The 22,073-nt window shown below is 35.3% G+C and overlaps 1 protein-coding gene and 1 long non-coding RNA gene across 5 annotated transcripts in view; one reads left to right on the top strand and one right to left on the bottom strand.

Annotated features, from left to right (window-relative positions):
* Oatp30B (Organic anion transporting polypeptide 30B) overlaps nucleotides 1-22,073 on the top strand; it is a 235,110-nt gene that overhangs the window by 25,200 nt on the left and 187,837 nt on the right. The gene's annotated exons all lie outside the window — the stretch shown is intronic.
* LOC141458363 (uncharacterized) lies at nucleotides 302-9,632 on the bottom strand. Its single transcript, XR_012460902.1, has 5 exons — nucleotides 9,527-9,632; nucleotides 8,875-8,934; nucleotides 8,672-8,741; nucleotides 3,717-3,790; nucleotides 302-454 (listed from the first exon to the last, which is right to left on the bottom strand). It is a non-coding gene; the product is annotated as an uncharacterized lncRNA (long non-coding RNA).

The raw sequence follows: 22,073 nt of genomic DNA, 5'->3' as shown, positions 1-22,073 counted from the left end.
CCCGTCTCTCCTTGGTCTCGGGTTTAAACAAAAAGCCCTTTCTTAACCGAAAGATGTTGCAATTCTTCTTTTGCACTTGAAGGTCGTGCTCTATTGTTTATCTCGTACCGTAATTAATGTTAGTCGTTAAAAAAAAAATTATTCTAGTTTTAGTAAAAGATTGTAATTGAGTTTTTCTCATTACCAATTTAAAACTACCGCTTTTAATTACAAATAATCTAATAAATCTAAAAAAAACAGACAAAAATCTTTTACCTGCAGTAGCACGCACTTTTATTGTAACTCTGACCAGTTTGGGACTGTCTTCCGTTATTGCGAGACAGTAACGAAAGTGAAGTGGAAATCTCCATCCCCGGATTGATCAATATACCTATGACGTCATTTAGACAGTCCAGAGTTATTGCTGGTACAACTATCTTCATCATTAGACCATGTCTAGGTGCCCTAAACTGGGCTAAAATGGTAAAAACGTATTTTTAACCGAAATTTTAGCCACTAGTCACTTACTTTCCCCCAACAGTGCTCTTATCGTTCTACATAGTTATGTATGAAGGCGCCACGATATCCGAGCAGTTAGAGACGAGACCTGCAAAGCTAATTGAAGAGCTTGGTGCAAAAAGGAGTAGAAGGATCTATAGTTTTTTTAAAATTTTTAGTAGGGACAAAAAACTAAATATGCTTTAAGATGTATTCCTTATGTTCTGTCTGCTGTAAGGATTAGTTAATATATTGTGATGGGGTCATTTGAGGCTCAATTTGAACTTTCTAGGGCATTTTTTAAGCTTGCTATAAGCAAAAGTTATTCTTTTATTGCACCAAAATCATAATTTTCAGTAAAACTTGAGTACGTATTAAGTACTTTAGTCCACAGATTTCTTGTTTTTGAGCTTTTAAGTGGCATTTTGTGTCTTGTCGAAGCGAATGTTAGATATATTATTATGCCTGGCAAAAAGAAAAATAATAATATCTACCTAATATAAACATTAAATAAACCTAATATAAAAATTTTATTGCGTCATCTTTTCTGTTTGGAGCAAAAGAAAGTTATCTGCAGTAGAAAACTCATTTTTGCTCCAAATCTAACCTAGGTTAGAGAATAAGTAATAATAAACAAGTCTGCGTGAAGACTCGTTTATGCACCAAAAGATGTAGAATTGAACATACAATAGGGGGCGCCAATAAACACATTTTCTGAAAAAAATGTAGATAACTCCTTTTTGCACCAAGCTCTTCAATTCCTGGTCTTAGGCCTTGGATTTTATTTAATGGTTAATAAAAGAAATTTACAGTAAAGTATGTTTGCTAGTCGCCTCCGTCCATGACACCTAATTGGTAGTTGGACGTTAAGTCCCTCCTGAAAAAATAGGCGATTACTTTTACTTTACTAGTTCTGTATGACTTGAGGTCAGCCTAATTAAGGCTGAACTACTACCTATGATTTTTTTTCCAGAATTCGCATTTCTGGTAGAAGGCCCATCGAAATAAATCCCATCCGTTGAAAAGAAAATTTTAATTCTTTCATTAAATCCTGGTAATAATATTTTTGTATTAACCAAAGATCGCTATCAATCAAGATTAAGAGAACCACAAAAAATTGAGCTCGTTCAACTTTGCTTCAAGCATCTATCTTCATACAAATCGATTTATCTAGTTATAAATCGACAAGCCCATATCGTTCTAGATCGTTTGCTGCTATATCGTTCTTTTCCCTCTACCTCCTTTATTATACATGATCATCTTTATTGGAAGAGATTTGTATTGATGAAGGGTGTGCCACAGAATCTCTCTACTCTTCATCATTTATCAGATGAACTTTAAAGGATCAACTTATTTATCATTCTAGTGAAGTAGAGAATTTATTCAATTTTATCCAATCTTATTTTGATTATCCAAACTTAAACAGATGGAATTTACCTGTGATGCTGTTTTTACATGATATTTTATTTCTCTTGAATTTAAAATTTTTTAACAAATTGAGTTCAAAAATTATTCCGGCTTGTTTAATGTTTGAAAAGCAATTTGCCTAATTTATTGTCCAGAATCCTGCATTATAAGTTTTAATAAATTACTTTTTTTAAAAAAAGGATTGCCTATTTTTTCAGGCAGGTTTTACGTCCAACTTACCAATTTAGGTGGTGTCGTGTACGGAGGCGTCTAGCAAACATACTTTACTACAAATTTCTCATACTGACCATTAACCAGTTAAGCGTGGAATTTAGTTTTAAAAAACCTCCCGCAGTGTGCGGAATTAAAATCAGACAATGACGTGTATACACGTCGAACGCAGGGGCAAAACAACCAAAAGTTTACAACGTCCTTAATATGTTAGTCACTACAAGCGACTTTTTCTGCAATCTCTCTGGGGCTTGAGATTATAGAGCATTCTGTGCTCATTCAAATTTTTGCACCGCTTCACGTTACGCATTGCCTAGTTTACTAAAGGACGCAAGAGCTTTTACCAAGGAAGAAATAAGCTTTGAATTCTGTGCAAAATAAAATCATGCTCGTACCTGATGTCCTGAACCTCTATCTAAAAGGTAAAAACGGGCATTGCACAAGGTTTGAGAGCTTCTATTTGTATGCGTAATTCCCAATCTCTAATACGGAGACCAAACATTTACCAACCACTTATCATTTGGCTGACTCCCACCTCCGTATAAAATACTTGGCAGTTCTATTGGTAAGATAAAGGAAACATCCCACCAAATAATATTCTTATTGTATTTTATTAAAATTTCGACTTTTTATAGTTAATGGCAATTTTATATTTTTCACGAGTATACCCGTCGATTGCACCGTAACAGAGATTTGGTTTGACGTTTGGCATGTCAAACGCGCTTAACTGGTTTAATAAAATCCAAGGCCTAGACCGGGTACCCGGCTACCACAATAAGCCTCGCAAAATTATTTTATTATATTAGATTTAATTGATGAATTGATTGGGCTAGATTTAACTGAAAGTAGTGTTACTTTTTTTTTAAAATATATTTGAAATTGAATTGTAACGTGATGTATAAAATATTTCTAAGATCGTGGCAGAACAGCGTTCTTTACCACATGGTAACAAGTTTGGATCGTACTTTGCGACATGAACCTTTCTTGCCGCACGATTGCGGTAAAAAATGAGACTTATCCGCACGCCCAGTTAGTATCGTGCATCGGAAAGAGTTGTTTTTAAGTTCCTGGAGTTCAAAAGAGTGTTTTTTTTGGGGGAAATATTCTCGGCGTGTGTGAGAAAGAGGCAGAACAAAATATCTCAAAAACTTAACCAGGAAGTTTAAACTGTATATTCAAATTTGGAGGGGGGGTTTGAAAATCCGTTAGCCGGAAGTGATAATGGGAAGATTTATTAGATTAACAATTAATGAATAAGGAAATTACTGAATAAATTGGCTGAAATATTAATCAAGTGCATTTGATTGTGACACAATATTAGAGCTCTCGAAATGATATTTAATTATAGAATTTAATAAAAACTAAACAGACTGCCTCGTCCCACTCATTCTGCTATTGCAAAAATACCAGCAAAAGGTTAGTGACGTAGGCGCTGAAACTACCTCTCAAGGTTGGGTCAACATCGGCTACCCAAGGTGGGCCACTTTTTTTTGTTAGACATAATGTATTTTACGAGTATATACTATATATTGGGAGCTGTTAGGCTCTCAGAATCCCCATATATGTATACATTGGTGTTGATTTAGCTGGCTCCATATTACCTAGAATAATTCGCAGGTTGGTTTATTCAGTTTATTTATCCAGCAAATATCTTCCTTTCTCCATCGCGCGCTCTCTAAAAGACAGAAAGATTATTTTCTGAACAGTGGTAAATACAGAATATATTATTAACGTTGCCGTATATATAACATAACAAAGTGTATAGGGGCTAGTTTAAGATTGTTGGCGTAGTTCCAGCGTTGTCACATCTGTATGTTGCAAACTGAGAGTACATTTCACCTTTTTAAGAAATAGTGTTGTGGTTGCTTATCTTTGGTACAATGTTGTTGTATTTTACCTGATGTAGATTGTAAGAGTGTTTCTTGATAAGATAGGAATTGTTTATAGAATCTTATTGCCATTTCAGGCAATTACGATTATAAATTTAGAGCTTATGATCTAACTTACTAGGTAACCTGGATTACAAACAGTGCGACATATCTTTGCAGAATAATTTGTTTTTTGCCCTTAAACTGTTTGTTGTTTTATATTCCAATTCCATGTGTACATATTCTTAGGACTTACTTCAACATCCGAGTTTATTGGTGTCGAAAGCTTTTTTATTAGAGCACTACCAGCTGCCAGACTGCATTTCCTCGATACAGTCAACATTGTCCATCGCTGGACTATGAGCTGCAAAGAAAAAAAAAACTAAGGGCGTGAGCAACTGGATTCGAAACCCCCGGTATTTCCACATGGGAATCCAGAACGCTAACAACTAAGCGGAGCTTTTTTTTTTCAGTGCTCTGCCGGCTTCCGAACAATTTTCTCTCTTTACGTCGCCTCTGACGGGAGTTTAGTGCGGGATAAATTGCAGCCGGATTGATGGATTATGGTGTGGTGAAAATTTGATGTAGGCGGGGCTGGGCAAAGTCAGGATGTTAGGGTTGCTGTCCTGAAAGAGTGCATCCATGATTAGATGGTTTTTTGGACTTTTCGAGGGTTTTGGATTCTGTTAGAATTGAACGCTTTGCTATTCCAGTGTAGTTTAAGTTCATAAGTCTAGATAGGAGCAAGTAGGGCTGTGTGGTTAAGATGTTTCAACGCCTGGTTGTGATGCAAATGCGAGTGGTTTCACCTAGGGAGCACTATAGATAGTAATAAAAGTTGTAGGCCAGAGTGACCTGTAAAATAAATGAATAAATAATACCTCCCAATAGTACCGTGCGGTAAATACCTAGAAGGAAAATTCACGTCGAATTCAGTAATTATAAACGGTGGGGTGCTCCTCTCTAATGATGATTATTCTTGTGCATGGAACTGGAATGAGCCCCGAGAGCATCGTTTAATGTCCCTTAATTAATATGGATTAACATTAACCATGATCAACTTTTACAATATTATGAATTATTGTCATTATTTAAAAAGTATTGATCCAAGCTAATTTGTTCTTTAAAAACTATTAACCAAAGAAACTGTATTTAGGGAAATGGTAAAGAGTTTGTTAGGCGCTTGGTTCGTGTTTCTTAAGAGGTCAACCAGTCTAGAATTACTTTCTGTGGTTAGGAGGCTAAATAATTGAGAACTCCTCATTATTTTAATTCAAAGAGCGTCAACATCTGACAACATTAGCGCTTGGAGCTTTTTTGTTCCTCATTACCGGCCTTTGGGCAGTTTTCTATGTTCTGACCATGCAATCTGACAATACTGACCGGAGATGGTGATCTATAAGAAGCTCTAAGAGACCCCAGCAGTTTGTTAGGAAGAGAAAATCTAAGGGACCCCAGCAGTTGAATTCTTACTAGGTATCTCCACTGGGTATCCTTATTCCTTTTACCACTGAGGCTCAATCTATCTCTGAGCAGATCATGCTTCTTCTATTTTTGTTTCAGTACCTTGCTAGTATATGATAATCCCTGAGTGAATCTTCATATCAGATTACGTTTAAAGATTAATCAACAAAAATCCAAGCTCATTTTTATCATCTTAAACCTTAAAATCCTTCCGGCCATACATTTCATTCATACTTCACTTTCAGCAGTTACTCAAGTCCGTTATCTATTGTCATGGAACCCTCATTCTAAACTTAAACGATTTGAAACTCAATCTCAGATGCAGAATGTTGAAGAAAATATAAGATGAACGCTCCAATCTCACTTTGCAAAACAAACAAACAACTGTCTAACACTCTGCTAGCTCCAATATGGACTTTAACCATACCTCAATCGCAATTCAATCCTGGTTCTGAAGTATTGGGGGAAATTCTGGTCTTCCTGCAATTATGCAAGTGCAAAGAAGAGATGAATATAGATTGCACTAAGTAACTTAGAACCAATCATTAATCTCAGCTATAAACTTGTTCCTACAACTCCTACCACCTTATATTTACGACATTGTTCACTTAGAACTTGATGTTAATTAAGGAACTTAGGTAATTGGAATTGCATTGTAGTAAAAAGTAGTTTTAAGAAACTTCTTGCCTGAATTTTCTTAATGCCCGTGTAACAACAGTATTCGTGAGAGGCTAAGGGAGAAACCCCTTAAATCTGGTAACTCCTATATATTAATGTACTTTTCCAAGCGGTTTCCGTGTCGTTGCCCTTACAGACTTAAACTAGGGCACCTCTATTTGGTATGTACTGCATGCACACCATCCTGATGCAATTACAATACATTTACGAGTAATGCAGCTTCCTCGTCCAATAAATACCAATCTATAAGATTATATTTTTTTTTTTGTTTCATTTTTTACATGGCCTCGTACGTTATATTTGGCAATAAAAAAATTATTGTATAAATTTAAAAGAAAAACGTTAAATAAAAATGTTAATTCGGATTTTCGGCCGTTATTAATTGGTGATTTTGGGGAATATTGAGGTGCGGTCAATAAATTCAAAAACTATTTTCTTTCTTCATACCAACGTCTCGGTAAATAGTAATAACCTTCTTCAGGATATTGTAAAATTTGTGGACTTTAATGTTAAGCCACGAGGGTCGTTTGAAAAGTCCGTGCAAAGTCAGAGAGATAGCTCCACTGGCGCGTATCGAGGTTATGTTTAGTTAGTAGCATCTCTTGGAAGAACACACACCAAGTTTCAGCCAGATCGGTCTATTTCTTTGTGTTTGGCATTAGTTTGAATCGAGGAAGTCGAGTGATTTTCAAAAAATGGACGAAAAAGAATTTCGTGTGTTGATTAAACACTACTTTATGAAAGGCAAAACGCCTCAAGAGACTAAAGAGAAGCTTGATAAACATGGTGACTCTGCACCTTCGATTAGAACAGTTTATAAGTGGTTTCAAAATTTTCGGAGTGGCCATATGGGCACAAGTGACGCTGAACGTTCTGGACGCCCTGTTGAGGTTACTACTCCAGAAATCATTGATAAAATCCATGATATGGTGATGGATGACAGAAGAGTGAAGGTGCGTGAGATTGCTAGTGCTGTGGGCATCTCGAATGAACGGGTACATAATATTTTGCATCAACATTTGACCATGACAAAGCTATCCGCAAGATGGGTGCCGCGAATGCTCACGCTTGACCCTAAAACGAAATCGTGTGAAGTGTTGCAAGGACGGTTTGCAGCTGTTCCAGAAGAATCCGCAGGACTTTAATCGTCGTTTCGTCACTGTGGATGAAACATGGATACATCACTACACTCCTGAGACCAAAGAACAATCTACTCGTAAACAATGGGTTACCAAGGGGGAATCTGCGCCAAAAAAAGGCGAAGACCGTTCCTTCGGCCGGAAAGATTATGGCGACTGTCTTTTGGGATTCGCAAGGAATAATCCTCATCGACTATCTGGAAAAGGGTAAAACTATTACAGGTGCATATTATTCATCGTTATTGGACCGTTTGAAAACCGAGCTGCAAGAAAAACGCCCACGATTGGCCCCAAAAAAAGTCCTTTTCCATCACGACAACGCACCAGCTCACACCTCAGCAGTTGTGGTCGCAAAATTAATGGAAATAGGGTTTTAACTCGTTTCACATCCCCCCTATTCTCCAGACTTGGCTCCCTCGGACTACCATTTGTTCCCCAATATGAAGAAATGGCTGGCGGGAAAAAGATTTTATTCAAACGAGGAGGTGATTGCAGAAACGAATGGCTATTTTTCAGACTTGGACAAATCCTATTATTCGGAAGGGATCAACAAACTAGAGCAGCGTTGGACGAAGTTATAAGCGTAAAAGGAGACTATGTTGAAAAATAAATAAGGTTTACCCCAAAAAATTAAGTAGTTTTTATTTTTGCACGAACTTTTCAAACGACCCTCGTATATCATCATAACTGTTGTGTATTTTTTATACGAATGAAATTTTTGTTAAAAGCATTATCTGTGTTATCATTATCAACAGTTATGATGGATGTAGCTTAACATTAAAGTCCTCAAATTTTACAATATCCTGAAGAAGGTAATATATTTACCGAAACGTTGGTTTGAAGAAGGAAATTTTGTTTGTAAATTTATTGATCGCACCTCAAAATTCCCCAAAATCACTAAATACTACGAGTAAAATTAAGCTAATTTTAATTTAGCTTAAAACGAAATCTGATATGAAACACATGACACGAGTTACAATCTCGAGATTCTCTGGCTAAGATTTACCATATACTGGCGAGGATAACTGTTCTCTAAAATAAAAATAAAAGAAGAATAATCTCCTCAGCGATGAGATTAGCTCTGTGGATCTCGCAGGTTCGATCCCTGGCTGCTGGCCCTTAGATTTTCTCTTCTTAGGAGCTTCTTGTAGCTCACTGTTTGGAGGCCGGTAATGCACTGAAAAAAAGCTTCGGGCGCCAATGTCCTCAGTTGATGGACGACACGCTTTAAATAAGTATATAAATAAAACAGCGTAGTAGATAAGCGTAATTGAGCTTCAAAGCTATCAACTACTCATTTTAGAAACACTAGACTTTACCAGTGACTGTCTAATTAGAAGAAACAGTAATGATATTTAAAGTACTTATTTTTAGAATTAAAACAAAAAAAGAGTCGCAAAAACTTACCTTCTTATAAGTGAAATTTCGATATTAAGAGGCACTCCGCTAATATATTTCGGCATGTTTTTTCAGGCACCTTCATAATTTTGGAACAGTTTATTTTTTTGAAAAAAAAAGAAAAAAGAAATGATGTAATTAACATTTAAATGGCCTTAAATGAAATTTGAATTTCTTTTTGGTTTTATAAATAATTTGACATTTACACTTACGTTGTTTAAACTTTATATCTGCATATCGAATGTGTTCTAAAGTTATTTCATTGCTCGCACCTAAATAAATAAAATAATATTTAACAGAAAGGTTCAATTTTCTGCGCAATTTTTCATTACTCTTTCTTTTAGCATATTTTGTTTTTTTTTCTAGAAAAATAAACCTTTAGTCCAATATTTATATTAGTGGAATGTGTTAGGGTATTTCTGGGTTTCAACATGGAGAAGCTGGGCTCGAATCCAGTTTAGATTTTTTTCTTCCTTGGAGCTACTTACAGTCACTGTCCAGTGATGTTTAGTGTTGTCTGTACCGAGCAGTGCTCTAAATATACATCTCTGCACATCATTTTGACGCATCAAATTATGACGCTGCAATTTATTATATTTTTACATTCCGTTAGTGACGTTAAAAGTAATTAAATTTTACCTTATCGCCTCCCCCATCTTATAATATCATGCCTGGGGATCCCGGGTTAAGAATCCCTTGACTTAAATGGTACTAATTCAGATTAACTGCACTAAGGTATATAGATGGATTAAAAAGCCATTATAGTTATTATTAGCCTTCTAAGGCTAGTGGTGTTACGAGAACTTACTGTCCGATATCATGATTTCTCTTTTTAATCAACCATTTAGCCAAGTAAAGACTTACTTTTATAAATGGCCGTTCTGTTTATTTTATTTGATTTTTCTGCTGTCGACCTCAAATCATTTTACAAAATTTATTTAACTTTTTAATTACAAAATTTTGTCGTGAATACGTCTTTAAATTTGAATCATATGGTGGCAATCCAAAAAACCATTTGTTAACAAAGTCAGGGGATACAGTTTGGCATTATAGTTTCGAATCTATCGTCTACATCCAAAATTAAATTAGACCACTGGATAGCTAAAGGATCAAAGAATTCATTACGATAAGCGAGGACTGTGACGCATCGCGCGCGGTGGAGGGGGAAGCGCCGCGATTTTGAGATAGTTTTGCTGCGTATCGAGATTTGCAATTAGCCTCGGAGAAGCTACGATGTTCGTTTAAGTTTTAATCGTCAGCTGTTGTCACAATCTATCGATTGTGTATAAAACATTAGTGTAAAATAGTGACAGTGAATATAATAAGGTGTTAGAATAAAAATATATTATCAAAACTATATAATGTCGGCCTTTACGCGTCGAAAAGCCAAAACCAAATACAGAGATCCTATACGGTTGAAAAGGGCTTCTCAAGAACAATCGAATGTTAATATTAAAACTCCATATGACCGAGTTCAAGCTGTGCCGGGAACGTAAAAGAATGAATGCGGCCGAGCGGATCAACGACGGTGTCAGTACATCTGCAGCTGGGGCGGTTGAAATTATGCAAGTGCATGATAAAATCGCTTCTACATCGACAACTGACTGTATTGGCATAGATTGTGTTCGATCGTCGATTTGTTTCCTTGATTTCATCCTAAATACATAAATAAAAATATTTTATATAAAAAATATAACCCGTTACGTAAACGTATTCACGTACAACACACGGCCGGGTCCATGACACAGTCACAGTTTTTTTTAAATTTCAAGTTAGGCATCTTTACAAAAATATTTTAATCTGAAATTTGCAAACAATCTTTATTTAGTCATAAGCCAAAGCACCTATCCCCATTACCTGGGCAAAAATTGGGAGATTTAATAACAAAGATTGATATTTTGCAATTAATTTTTTCTTTTCTTTTTTTAAATTAAAAAAAAAAATTATAATTACCTGCAAACAAAGAAATATTACAAAACGATAAGGATCTGAAGCCATGGTCATTGTCGTCAAATTGTTCTCAAAGCAGGTCTTTGTTTAAAATAACTTTATTTGGAGATTTATGTCCACCATTTTGTTTTTATCATAATTAATTCCCAAAGAAATTAATCCATTTTATGCCAATGTCTTAAATATAACTTTAATTACCATCTAAACGAATGATATACATACGAGGGTCGTTTGAAAAGTCCGTGCAAAAATAAAAACTACTTAATTTTTTGGGGTAAAGTTTTTTTATTTTTCAACATAGTCTCCTTTTAGGCTTACACACTTCGTCCAACGCTACTCTAGTTTGTTGATCCCTTCCGAATAATAGGATTTGTCCAAGTCTGAAAAATAGCTGTAATCACCTCCTCGTTTGAATAAAATCTTTTTCCCGCCAGCCATTTCTCATATTGGGGAACAAATAGTAGTCCGAGGGAGCCAAGTCTGGAGAATAGGGGGGATGTGAAACGAGTTAGAACCCTATTTCCATTAATTTTGCGACCACAACTGCTGAGGTGTGAACTGGTGCGTTGTCGTGATGGAAAAGGACTTTTTTGTGGGCCAATCGTGGGCGTTTTTCTTGCAGCTCGGTTTTCAAACGGTCCAATAACGACGAATAATATGCACCTGTAATAGTTTTACCCTTTTCCAGATAGTCGATGAGGATTATTCCTTGCGAATTCCAAAAGACAGTCGCCATAATCTTTCCGGCCGAAGGAACGGTCTTCGCCTTTTTTGGCGCAGATTCCCCCTTGGTAACCCATTGTTTACGAGTAGATTGTTCTTTGGTCTCAGGAGTGTAGTGATGTATCCATGTTTCATCCACAGTGACGAAACGACGCTTAAAGTCCTGCGGTTTCTTCTGGAACAGCTGCAAACCGTCCTTGCAACACTTCACACGATTTCGTTTTTGGTCAAGCGTGAGCAATCGCGGCACCCATCTTGCGGATAGCTTTGTCATGTCCAAATGTTGATGCAAAATATTATGTACCCGTTCATTCGAGATGCCCACAGCACTAGCAATCTCACGCACCTTCACTCTTCTGTCATCCATCACCATATCATGGATTTTATCAATGATTTCTGGAGTAGTAACCTTAACAGGGCGCCCAGAACGTTCAGCGTCACTTGAGCCCATATGGCCACTCCGAAAATTTTGAAACCACTTATAAACTGTTCTAATCGAAGGTGCAGAGTCACCATAATGTTTATCAAGCTTCTCTTTAGTCTCCTGAGGCGTTTTGCCTTTCATAAAGTAGTGTTTAATCAACACACGAAATTCTTTTTCGTCCAATTTTTTGAAAATCACTCGACTTCCTCGATTCTAACGAATGCCAAACACAAAGAAATAGACCGATCTGGCTGAAACTTGGTGTGTGTTCTTCCAAGTGATGCTACTAACTAAACATAACCTCGATACGCGCCAGTGGTGCTATCTCTCTGACTTTGCACGGACTTTTCAAACGACCCTCGTATTTATAACTTACACAATTTAAAATTGCATTTGTATTTTCTTGCATAATTCTTTGAATGGTAATGACAATTTAGAAAGGGAAAAATAGTTTTTCCTAGTTTCCCAGCAGATTGTAAAACTGGACTTCATTTTACGTTCGGAGCTCGAGGCATCACTGTTCCCTTCTACTTTGATTATTCAATTTAGAAAATGTATTGAAGCTAATATGTGCAATTATCGCAGTCTTGAGAGAGATATGCTTAAAAATGTATTTTTTTAAAAAAATCTTCAATTTTTAACACTTTTTAGTTTAAATTTCGACATATTCTCGACTGAGACAGTTGAACCCATTAATTACTTGAAACATACCATTGAACACACTGCACTGTACTGCTCTCTACAAGACGCTACTTAGATCTCTTTCAACCCAGTCTGAATTATAGCTCACTGACCAAAAGACTACAGACTTAAATTAATAATGCACCAATAATTGTACTGAACGCCTCCCGATGTTTTTTTTTATCTGGAACACACAAAAAATACTCAATGAACTCCGACATTGTCACTCACATGACCAAACTAAACAGACATTTTCTTCCTCCACATCTCATTACCACTTTGGCCAGCCTACAGCTTCAAGAAGACACTGAAACCAGTACTATAACAAGATCTATGAAGAATTGAGCTCATTTTAAACTACAATATATATACACTGAGAGTAAAATTCTCCGAGTGATGGCCCCTATTTAAATTTTAGATAAATTAAATTAAATTTATCTTTCTGCTAGAATGATTTGAGCAGCAAATTTGAAATTTAATTTAAAAAAAGAATTAAATTAATAAATAAATCTCATTATCAGATAATAAGGAACAATAAAATTGCAACATTAAAAACATAACATTAAATAATAAAATTGCATATTTTATTATCTTAATAAACCGGAGACTGTTTATTACCATTATTCATGAATTTTGTAATAACGGTTTTATTATCTTATTTTTTTTTAAAAAAAAGCTAAAGTATTTTTACTTCTCATTGTTTAATAAGGGTTTTCATTTAAAGGCTGGTTACGAGATATGTAGATTAAATATATTTTGAGTGAGCGAGTTTAATAAGTTAGTATTTAAATAGAATTAGGTTAAATAGATTCTTGATGGGCCTAATTTAATGAAAGAGTAAAAATGAGGCTCTCTGTTGGTTGACGTAACAGAGATTTGGGTAGACTTTGATTTCAGACCGGCTCTGGTAGTTTAAATTTTTTTTTTAACCCGGAAGTCGTAAAACTAAAGGAACTTAAGCCAATTCTCTGAGAGAAGGTTAATTAAATTTATAACCAGAAAAACGACCAGGTTCGATTCCTTGCCCAGGTCTATGCCTTGTTATTATTATTTAAAATAATTAATAATTTTTTTCCTCCGTTCTAACAAAAAGCTTTTTAAACAATTCCTTAAGAGGAAAGGAAGACCTTTCAAAGTTATTGATTATCTTTTATGATGACCTAGCAGAAGAAATTATTATATTGAGGTAAAAGAAACAAAAATTGACTCCGCCTTATATAATATTTGATGTTCTTGTATTATTAGTTTAGGGTTTCCGCACGTCATTTCAATAACTCTTCGGGTATGTATTGACGTTATACAGGGTGATCCATTTAAAACGCACCAATCGCTAATAACTTTTTAGGAAAGCGGAATTTCGAAAAAAACCCACGAAGTAAAATATATGTTTTTTTCGGTCTAGTTTTCAAATTTTCCATCCCCAATGCTGTATCTTTTATTTTTTTGGCGGAGTTACGGTCAAAAACCCAATTGGGGTTTCATAAGGACCACTGGTTTTGACATTGATTATGAAAACTACATGAAAAACTGTGAAAAATGACGTTGACCTTGTTTCGATATCCCTAATATTTGTCGAGATATTCAAGATCAAAGTTACAATTTTATCTATTCGTGAACGGTTTTCGATATTAATTTTCCACCAGAAATACACGTTTTGGGAGGTCCTCTGACTGCAAAAAAAAGTGTTATTTGTGACGCAAAGAACAATAATAATAATAATTGAAGATTTTAAAAATGTAGTGCAATGTAATGGTTATGGGTGAGTCAGAATAAATTTGTTTTATCATCAAATAAAAGCAACCAAAACATCATTTTAATGTATCCTGTATGCAAAACTTCTGGACCTAAGATTACGGTAAGAATATCTTGCCATGAAGGGGCGGGTGTTGGTGTAGTGGTCAAGAACGTGGTTTTGTAAGTGGGAGATCCCCAGATCGAATCCCGCGTATGCAGTCATTCTTATTACTTAAAAAAAATCATAATGCTTTTTTTTAATAAAGTGTAGTCATGCGCGGGATTCGAACTGGGAATCTCCCATTTACAAAGCCACGCTCTTGACCACTGGTACAACACCCCCGCTCATCCCTGGCAAGATATTCTTACCGTAATCATAGGTCCAGAAGTCTTGCATACAAGGTACATTAAAATGATGTGATGGTTGCTTTTATTTGATGATAAAACAAATTTATCCTGATTCACCCACAACCATTACATTACACTACACGTTTTAAAATCTTCAATGATGGTTCGCAATTTCAATTATTATTATTATTTTATAAAGAAATAACAGATTAATGCTAATATTCACATCATGTTCTGTAGAAGTTACCCCAAGTTACGGCGAGCTGTTAGCCTCATTCCGTTACAGATTACTTCTTTACATACATTTAAATTTATTTTGACTTATTTTTTTATCATCTTTCTCATAAAAAATTCGTTTTATGACCAGTTTTGGCTGTGTATTGATGGATAGATCCCGCTGTAAGTCACATTTTAGTTTAATTAAAGTTTATTACAAGAAAATGTGATGTTTTTAATAAATTTGTATCTAACGGTCAGAGTTTGAAGAGTTAGAACCTTGTTCGTGCGAGTCTTCATATAAATTATTATTATTCTATGGTGCATCATATAATTCAATGTTACGAAACTTGATCATCTAACCGCAATACTCTTGTAACTTTTTTGTTGATCCCCCTTCTCAAGTTGATGACTATGAGGTCAGCTTTTTATTTTTTATTATTATGTAAGGATATTGCGTTACATGAATCTACGATCTAGTTCTCCCTTCTCCAAGGATTGTTCAAAATCCCTTCCACAGTTTACTCCAGTCTTTCCGGAACTTTAAAATCACAGTATATCCTCCTTAGTGGATTGATAATACGTAGAAGATGTGAAAGTCTGAGAACTAAGCATATTGTCTAGCGGAATGTTGTCTTGCTTCCTTCCTTAATATTTTTATTTATTAGTGAAATTCTCAAGCATTTTATTTTGCCTGATTTTTCTTCATCTTAGATTCATCGGTATAAGATGAATTGTGTTTTTATTTATTAATTTATTTCAAATAAACAGGAAACCATCTATTTTTTTAAAAAAAATTTTAAAACCATTTCGAAAAAATAATAGTACAAAAATTGCAAAAAAAAAATCAGGAAGTTCTGCGTTGCGACCTTAATCAGATCTGTTGTACCTTGGTAGTACCAGATGATGGAAACAACTCACCTAGGTTCTCTAAGAAGTTCGAAGAGGGGAAGTGGGACCTGGCAATTAGGGATAATTACTCCCTGGAACCAATTCGTCCTCTCCCTATTATTTACCATCCTAAATATCCTCCTGCTCACGTCAATCTCGCCTTGTACGCTGATAACGTGGCCTTTAACAAGTTATCTTGGAGAATGGACACCATCACCAACAGACTTACTCTTGCAATAGACAGACTTACAAAATTCTGCAGCAAATGGAAAATTAAAAATTAACCACGACAAGACAAACGCTATACTCTTTATCAAACGCAGACCCACTTTTAACCGACAAGATCAGATGTAATAACATTCTCGTTCCGTGGTCTACCCACGTGAAATACTTAGGGCTAACTTTAGGACAACAAACTGACTTTCACTACGCACAAAGTAAACGCAGGCAAACTGGCTATATGACTGTTATTTCCTCTACTCTCACGTGACTCCAAAATGACTGTGACTAACAAACTACTCCTCTACAAAGTGGTCATTAGGCCGATGTTGCTCTACGCCTGCTCCGCCTGGAGCCTGGACTTGTAGTAGCAACATCAAGCAACTTCAGATAACCCAAAACAAACTTCTGAGACACGCAACAGACTCTCCACGACGCACTAGAATTGACTCACTCCACGGTGACTGCGTCCATTATTCCCGTACACTCCTTCATCCAAAATCGTCTGCTCAAACTCCTTTCCATCCTAGACTGCCATTCCAATCCACTATGCCGCGACATAGCCTCCTACAGATCCTTCTACAACATACAGACACAAAAGACTAAAACATATCCTACTCTAACTTTCTACACTAGCTGCAGGTTTTTCCTCCTTTATCCCTGCATTCCAATCCTCCTCACCTAACTTTTCTCTTTGTTACTCAGTTAAGAAGGTTGAAATGTTTTCATACTTATATATTATATAACGTATTTACATTTATACTTATTTAATATTTATTCTGTGCATATATCTATTACAATAAATATTTATTCTATTCCGAAATATCCTGAAGAGAAAGTGTATTCCTCTGTATTCCTCTTAAAAACCGGGTAACTATATTAGCCTCTCCAACAACCCCAATCTCCAATCATTCCTCAGATTTTTTTTTTTTTTTTAAAGGATGGCTAACCCCAGATTAAAAAGGACTAAACTTTCCGTGGAACTTGTAGGGGAAATAGAAGAGCCGTGGTATAATAATCTTCCTTATGTCCTGTACATCTTACCCCCCCCCCCCCCCCCCAAGAAAGCCACGATATAGGTGAGGCCCACAAAACTAAAAAGTATTGTTCCTAGATTCGATTCCCGGCCTACGCCTTGGATTTTATTTAATGGTTAATAAAAGGAATATGCTGTTGGACGTCACTTTGGACTTATCTTGATAATGTGCCTGGTAAAAATGACTTGCGTGCTTCATATTCCAGATGTCAACTTTTTTGCTGTGTTAAAGAATAACTTTACTTTATTTTGACATTGTTTTCTTGTTTTGTAAACATTAAATAAAATTCTTATTAATTTGTTGCATAATATGCATCTATAAATATTCAATTAAAAGATTAGATAATAAAAATAAATTATAATCAAAATTGTGAATAGTAAATGGAATAGTAATAGAATGGAAGAGCTTCATTAGCGTATTTCTGAGATTTTTTTTCTCTGCATCTTTAGTGCACCAGATTGTTAGTGTAGCTTGGGCTGCCATTGCAATTTGTTGAAGTGCATCATTATACCAAGAGGCTGAGTGGGAGCTGGCTTTTGTTTCCAAAGTCATATTTTTTACCATTCTTCATCTTAAGCTGAATATTCACATGATTCTTCTATTACCTATTTCTATGTCATTAAATTTCTCTAAAATATAAAATTTTACGTTGTATCATATTGATCATCATGAATTTCAACTAAAATCCCTGTTGAATTAAAACAGATTAAAAATGTACGGTTTATATATTATTATTATTATTTATTTTTATTCAAGGCGCGTCAAAATTTTAAATCGACACTCGGAGCTTTTTTCAATACACTGCCGGCTTCCGGACAGTGTTTTTGCTTTACAAACAACTAGAAGCTGTAAGAAGCTTCTAGAAATTCAAAATCTAATAGCTGGTAGCTGGGTTTGAACTTAGGATCTCCGTTTGGCTTTAATTCGCTTACCACAGAGCTTTTCGTATTAGTATTATTGTTTGAATTATTGATATTTCCCGCTAGATTTTTTTGTTTTTGGCTTTAAATGAAATATTTATTACTTCAAAAAAGAAAAAAAAAGTCTTATAAAATGTAACAGAAGAAATCTTGACACACTATAACTGAAAAACATATTACAAACAAGTTTGTACTGCAATATTTATTTTGGTAATGATTTGTCTAAAAGTCACCTTGTCTAAACTGTTTTGGCTTTTAAAACTGTATTTGTAAAATTTTTTTATCTATTTTAAGTTTATTTATCTATTTATAAAACTTTCTTTGGCTAAGTGAAATTTAAATTGACGTTTACACAAATAAAATTCTTTAAAAATCATTAACCAAATTGCACATTTAGCTTTATTGCAAAATTTTTTCTATTTATGGACAAAGCCTATTAGGATGTCTTACATTCTTAGCTAGGAATTTTCACAACATAATGGGTAATTGAAAATCAAAAACAGTTCTCAGTAGGCACAAAAATAGAATGGAAATTAAAACTTAAAATTGTCTGGCGTGGACAGACTCACAAAACTATTCTCGAAGTTCTAATTCACAAATTTACTTTAAACTATGAACACTCGAGTAATATTTTTATTCTTATCACTTTTAGTGGGAATTTATCAATCTCACTCTAACAGAAGGTTAGATTTTTTAGGTAAAAATTTTATCTGCGAAAATTGTAGATTTATGAGTGGATAGATAGTTAGTTTAAATGAAATCGTGAGAACTGCTTGCGAGAAAACATCCAGGCACCCAGTTGCGACACTCCATTAAGGTGCTCTTGTGAGCAGAGTAGATCGCGGGGCCATTTTCTCTTCAATCTCCTTGGAGGATTACCTGGTAATGTGGCAGAAGATAGGTGATCTATGAGAGGGTTATAGGATAAGCTGCTGTAAAGGGAATGAAATTTGAGGAAACGAGTTCAGAATGAGGTTAGATATGTAGAACGGATCGTTAAGAAGTTTTCGAAGTATTTTGCGACTGTAAAGTCTGGAGGCGTAATGAGTTGGAACGGTCTAGTCGATCCCCCATACTTCGATGCCGTATGGCCGAATAGGTCGCAGTAACAGTAGATATAAGAGTCTTTTGTTATGTAGGTTATTAAGTTTCGAACGTTTGTCAAAATAGTCTGGCGAGAAGTTTTGTAGTATTGGGTTAGTTTCTTGTCTTTTCAGTCTAGTATGGGGGATTCCATGTCAACCATGTCTGCCTAGGGCCAGTCCAAGGTAGTGTACTTCGTCCACAGTTAATACAGGAGTTTGGTTCAAGATAATGGGAGGTAGGAGGTAGGAATACTATAAATTTTGATTTCGTAACGTTAGTTTTGATTCGCCATGTGATAAGCCAGTCCTGTAAGAGGTTTCATAAGATGTGAGCCATTATATGCAATTATGCTACTCTATTTTTAAAGAAAAACCTTTTGAGCCATTTGAGAGAAAATTCTCCCCCTCCAATAAAAGGGAAAATCCTGTCATTCACGTACTACTTAAAGAATTTTTCATCTTACAGTTTGTGTACTCTGAGAACACCTTTGTTTGGTCTTAAGGGTCGTAAAAACGGGTATTTCTGGTTGTTGTATTACTCGACACGATTGCAATTCATCCTCTCAAGGAAGTAAGAAGGATTCCCAACTGATTTTGGAAAGGAATATTGATGGTTTAATTTTTAATGAATTATTTTTTAATATTTTTTTTTGTTCACCCTTTTGTTAGAATAATAAATTATCTATATATAATTTCTTTCAAAACAATTTCTAGAAAGTGTTCGTATACTAAAAATAGAAGATACATTTGTAAGCCCGAAGAAATATGTGACCCCAGGATATGGGATAAAATGTATAAGAGAACTGGTAGAACTACGCAATAGATGGGATAGAATTGAATGAACACAAGTTACCCAGCAAAGCTTTAGAGACCTTCTGGCCAAACTGTCAGAAAATATAAGTTGAATAAATTCTGTTCTTTGATCTTGGAAAAAAAAAGGGAAAAACTAGCTTTCCTTATGGTTTTTCATCCTTAAGATATAATGCTGGTTTTATATAACTTGCTTCTTACAATCTTCTTCTACTACAATTGGGTTTTTGCACAGGATGTGTATGAGAATATAGAAATATTTTGAGTTTTATTGAAGTCTTGAAGTAGAAAGACTTTGATCGAGTGTGGCCCCCAGGATTATATATACATGCTTTATATATACGCGACATAAAATAGATCCAAGATATGCATATTTTTAGGATAGGTGCATGTATTTTTAATCTGCATTTATTTGTGTTTAAGTAAATAACGATTTAATCTAGAGAATTGGTGTCAGATGATACGTGTTTTGTGCATGCAATGTTCGCATTGTAGAAGTGGGGTACCGTTTGAACTTTCTATTGGCGACCTTGTCCGAAGAGAAGAACAATCTAATTCTCCTAATGTTTTGTACTGTTACTGATTTTTTTGTTTCTCTTTTAAATTTATGTTAAAAATAATAATACTAACATTATTAGGAAGCGAAGGGTTTGGCTGTGCGGTTAGCGAATACTGGACACCAATCTGAAGATCCTGGGTTCGAATCCGGCTGTTGGCTCTTGAGATTTTCTCTTTATATTATTTTTTTACAACTTTCTGTTATGGGACATTGTTGTCTGTATCAAGAAAAAAATCGGTCCGAAGGTCGGCAGTGCACTGAGAAAAAGCTCTGGGCGCTAGAAGTTGGACGCGCCTTAAATTAAAAAAAGAATTATAATTTGGGTGTGAACGTTCTTTTACAACAATTTTCATTCATGAATTTCTATCGCATTTTTTCGGAATCAGAATTTCAGCTACTTATTTAAATAAACAGTAAAGTTATAGAGAAATGAAGGTGGTACAATTGTACAGAAATGAGAAATGGCACATTAGACGTGGCCTATCCTTCTCTTAGTTATATAGAAATGATCTGAGAAACTGCTAGAATGATATGACTAGAAAAGTATGGAACAAAGACAAGGTGTATGGTCGTCACTTATCTGTTCATTATGTCTGCCATTGATGATGGCACACATCTGTGCCGAAACGTGAGACTTATAGAGAGACAAAACAAAAAGAGAGGGACGGAGTTTTCGAAACTACACCCAACTAACTAGTGTTCAAATCGTGGGGGGGGGGAAGGAAGAATGGGTCCCAAAAATAAGCAGTGCGCACTAAGATTATTCCCATAGAATTTGGAATATTAGAAATTTTCTGTAAAAAGTAAAGTAAAGTAATCGCCTATTTTTTCAGGCGGGGCTTAACGTCCAACTACCAATTAGATATCGTGGACGGAGGCGACTAGCAAACATACTTTACTGTAAATTTCTTTTTATTAATCATTAAATAAAATCCAAGGCCTAGAGCACGGGAATCGAACCCAGTACCACAATACATATTAGCTTCGCAGGTCTCGCCTCTAACCGCTTGGAAATTTTTTGTAGACTGGGGTTATTTTTCTAAATTTTGCTTGCCAGTTTTCTGATTTCCTGTTTAATAGTGTCCACTTTTTACTGTGACTTTATTAAAAATTAGGTCCTACCACAATTGTGGGAAAATCTTTCCCTGAGAATTCCCAAACTAGTTTCTGGATGCCTACCTTACATTAGGTAGATCACCTCCAACGTTTCGACCGCTAAATATTTCTCCGTTCATCTTCTTCTCTGCCTTCCCGATCCTTCCTCTTCAATCTTTCTTACTTCCGTTACAACTTTCCTAAACTAGTTCTTCCAAGTCTTCCTCACCATGACTGTTTCTCAGTCATCCTTCTGACTTCCACCAAACACTTTTACCTCCATATTTTATAATAAACCTAAGAAGATTTAGTTTAAAAGGAATTTTTGTGGATAGGAGCCATAATAATTTGGTTTCATTATTAGTTTTGGATTTTTTTTTTGTTTTGGGGGGGGATGGGTAGATCAAACGGAAGTAAGAAACGCAAAACTATTAATAATATTACGTAATGGAATAAAGTTAATTAGTGATTTCAAAATCTTAAAATAAATTATTTTCTCATTATAGTCTCATCTACACAAACTAGAACCCTGGGCCAAAAAGTGGAGAGTCAAATTCAATACTCAAAAGTGCGAACAGATAACTACTCTGCGTCGTAATTCTTGTCCCTCTATAAGTTTCAACTCAATTCCTCTTCCTTCCGCTAATTTAGTTCGCTACCTTGGGATGTACATCGACAAAAGACTAACGTGGAATCCGCACACTAAACTGAAAAGACTA

The sequence above is a fragment of the Rhodnius prolixus genome, unplaced genomic scaffold (assembly GCF_049639745.1).
Source record: "Rhodnius prolixus isolate KJV_2025 unplaced genomic scaffold, Rpr scaffold_5, whole genome shotgun sequence".
In the NCBI taxonomy this organism is placed as follows: Eukaryota; Metazoa; Arthropoda; class Insecta; order Hemiptera; family Reduviidae; genus Rhodnius; species Rhodnius prolixus.
Note: the sequence above shows the minus strand (reverse complement) of the source record. Positions and strands in the feature narration are given on the sequence as shown.